This window comes from Leptonychotes weddellii, chromosome 3, assembly GCF_054177405.1.
Source record: "Leptonychotes weddellii isolate Sample4059 chromosome 3, ASM5417740v2, whole genome shotgun sequence".
NCBI classification, from domain to species: domain Eukaryota; kingdom Metazoa; phylum Chordata; class Mammalia; order Carnivora; family Phocidae; genus Leptonychotes; species Leptonychotes weddellii.
The window spans coordinates 137907932-137911286 of NC_138371.1; the positions used below are offsets into that span (position 1 = coordinate 137907932).

Sequence of the window (3355 nt, forward strand, 5' to 3'; positions counted from 1 at the left end):
AGCCGAAGGCAGTCGCTTAACCAACTGAGCCACCCAGGCGCCCAAAACCTTGTCTTTTTGATTAAGGCTTTTTGATTAAGGCTTTTCAGAATACGGTATGTATTTCATCAGAATGACTAAAGACCCTTTCTTGGTGATGAGCACAAAAGATGCAAGTGGAATTGTTAGATTCCTTGTTTTCTGTCATCTACTTTTATTGCAACTTTAGGTATGGTGTGTTGATACGAAATACTTTTGAAGCACATCATCTTTTTTAAAAAATGGAACCTATACAAAAACCACATACTGCTAGATTGGGTGTTGAAATGATTGGTGTGGTGGGATGTCTGGGTGGCTCAGTCGGTTACTCGTCTGACTTCAGCTCAGGTCATGATCTCAGGGTCCTGGGATCGAGTCTCTCTGCCTCTTCTCTCTCTACTTAACCATTCGCACTCTCTCTCTCCCTCTCTCTCTCTGACAAATAAATAAATAAAAATCTATAAAAAAAAGAAATGATTGGTGTGTAATATTTTTTAAAACCTTCATTTCCCGCGAGCATAAATTTCCTTTAATTTCCATTTCCAGTAGGATTTCATTTTGAGGTTTAACATATATGAAACCAGTATAAAGTTTAACGATTCAGTAATTCTGCATGCCAAGTCATTTAAGATGCAAATGGAAACGTGAAGTTTATGGAAGACAATTAATTTTCCTCTTCTGTAACGTCTAAATCTTTGTCCTCTTCACCATCTTCTGCTTGTTGATCCTTTCTTAGTGGACAGGTGGATAACTGTCCTGTTCCAGATACACACTTAGCTGACAGTGATCTTGGAAGGGGCCATTTTGAATTTGCTTTTACGCTATCTAAACCGGATGAAGAATCCGGGGGATACAGAGAATTTTGGAAAACCTCTAAATCCTCATCAATCTTTTGTATGTTTTGGTAGGCAGCAGTGTAGACCTTTAATGCTTTGCCAAGAAATAACATTCTGATAATGATAAATTCTGAAAATACAGTCTTTATATCCTTTATTTTCTGCTTTTCAAAATTGTCAATATTTTCCTCCAGAAGGCAGGTTGTTCAGGTAGCATCCATTGCAACTCTCTGCAATTTGGTTTCTTCCTGCGAAACAAAATGTCTAACATCAGGGTTTCGCTGACAAGTTCTTCCTGAATTAACTGTTTAGCTTCTCTACTCCTTGCTGTCAATGTCACTTCGAGGTCATCTCCTTTCATTTTTACAACTGCTCCATAAGCTTTCAAAGGTTCAACCACTTCTTCAAATCTTTCAATCTCTTCTTGTCGATAATCCTGCAGTTTGGCAAACTTTTCACACTTTTCGGGCCCTGCTTTAAATGTGGGAACTCTGTAGAGGCGTACACGTTCATTTCATTCACCAGTAGGTCTGCTTCGTCTCACAGTCTGGCAGTTTTCCGCACATAGGCAGCAAGGATTTGGCACCGCTCTCCACAATGCTTCACATTTGTGACAGTATCTTGCAGTTGTCTGGTTTGAGCCGACTGGTTTTCCAAGCTTTGCCTGGGCATCTTGCCTTGCGATCCACCGGGACCCTAGGCTGGGACCTCCCACCGGCGCATGCGCTGGGGGGTAAGGGGGGGCTCTCGAACTGCCACTTTCTGAAGCCCCCCCCTTTTTTATGTTTTATTTTCTAATTGTTTCTTATTTTGTTGTAGTAAAAAAAAATACATCATACAAAATTTATCATCCTAACCACTTTTAAGTGTAGAGTATGGTGGCTTAGCTATATGCACTTTGTTGTGCAGCAGATCTCAAAACTTTTTTATCTTGCAAAGCAAGCTCTAAACTCATTCCCCCTGCTCCCTCTCCCTCACCTCTGGAAACCACCATTCTACTTTCTGTTTCTAAGCATTTGGCTACTTTAGGTACCTCCTTTAAGTGGAGTCATGCAGTATTTGTCTTTTTGTGACTGGCTTATTTCACTTAGCATAATATCCTTCAAGTTTCATGTTGTAGCATGGAACAGGATTTCATCAGTAGCATTTAGAATGTCATAATTATTTTGATGCATTTGTTAAAAAGTTAAGCAATTCAGAATGAATTTTTTCTTTTACATTTTTTTTTTAAAGAATTTATTTATTTACTTGACAGACCGAGAGAGAAAGTGAGAGAGGGAACACAAGCAGGGGGAGTGGGAGAGGGAGAAGCAGGCTTCCCGCCAAGTAGGGAGCCCCATGCGGGGCTCGATCCCAGGAATCTGGGATCATGACCTGAGCTGAAGGCAGACGCTTAACGACTGGGCCACCCAAGCACCCCTTCTTTTACATTTTAAAGCAAAGAAACTTCTTTGTACATGATACCTAAAGAGAACACCCATTATATAAAGCTGATCATAATGACCATTTAAGTATAACTTTTTTTATGCACAATTTTATTTAATAATATTTTTTTAAGAAGAGTACAATGAGTCACTAAAATTAGTTTAATAATATCATACACAGCATGCTATGAATTCACTTTTTCATTTGAGTTCTACCCCCTGTTGTGTGCTCAGATAGAGCAGATGCTCTCAAACTTATACTTGCGTGCAGGCCACATGGATTATAATGACATATTTGATTGAATGGAAAAGAATAAAATCATTTCCTTCCTAAAAGTAAACTATTTATAGAAAATGGTTGCATTATGTAAAAATGATGTCTGCTAAAGGTAAATTATGATCCACACAAATAATTGAATTTAAAAATATCCCCTGTGCCTAAAACAGTAACAAATAGTTAATAAAAACTTGTAGAAAGCTGACACCCAGTCATCTGGAGGGAACAAAAGAGACAGATCTCAAACTAAGTCTTGTTTCTAGCCAGAGTGGATAGCAGTACTATTCATTTTTCAAGAATAAGGAACTTATAAGAACGTACTAGTTTTTAAAGAGGATAATAGCCTCAGTTTGGAAAATCTTGGGTTTTGGAGATCAATGAGTGTTCCAAGTAGAAATGTTCAGCTAAAGTTGTATGTATAGATCCAGATTTTAGGAGAGCCCTGGACTTAGAGATATTGATTTGGGAGTTAGTTAATACAATACAAGGGAAAAACCTACATAATGAGAGAATAGAATCCAGTTGTCTACAGGATGAGCTTAGTTCTTAATTCCAGTTAATTTATAATCTAGTCAAGAATAATCAAGAGTAGACTTTGTATTTTAAAAGAACAAGTGAACCCAAATTTTACTGAAGCCCTTTGAAGCCCCTGTGGAAACATGCTTTAAAAAATTGTCTTATAGGATAAACTGAAAGTGAAATTTAGTCATCATTTTCATAATAGCTCCAGTTATCTTTCTAAATACATCTGTACTTAAAATAATTTAATGTCTCCCCACTATGTACAGAAGATTTTTTTT

The 3355-nt window shown here is 37.6% G+C and overlaps 1 pseudogene; it reads right to left on the bottom strand.

Moving 5' to 3' along the window:
* Positions 1–682: 682 nt before the first annotated feature.
* LOC102737226 (CBY1-interacting BAR domain-containing protein 1 pseudogene) lies at positions 683–1541 on the bottom strand (annotated as a pseudogene).
* Between the last annotated feature and the right edge of the window lie 1814 nt (positions 1542–3355).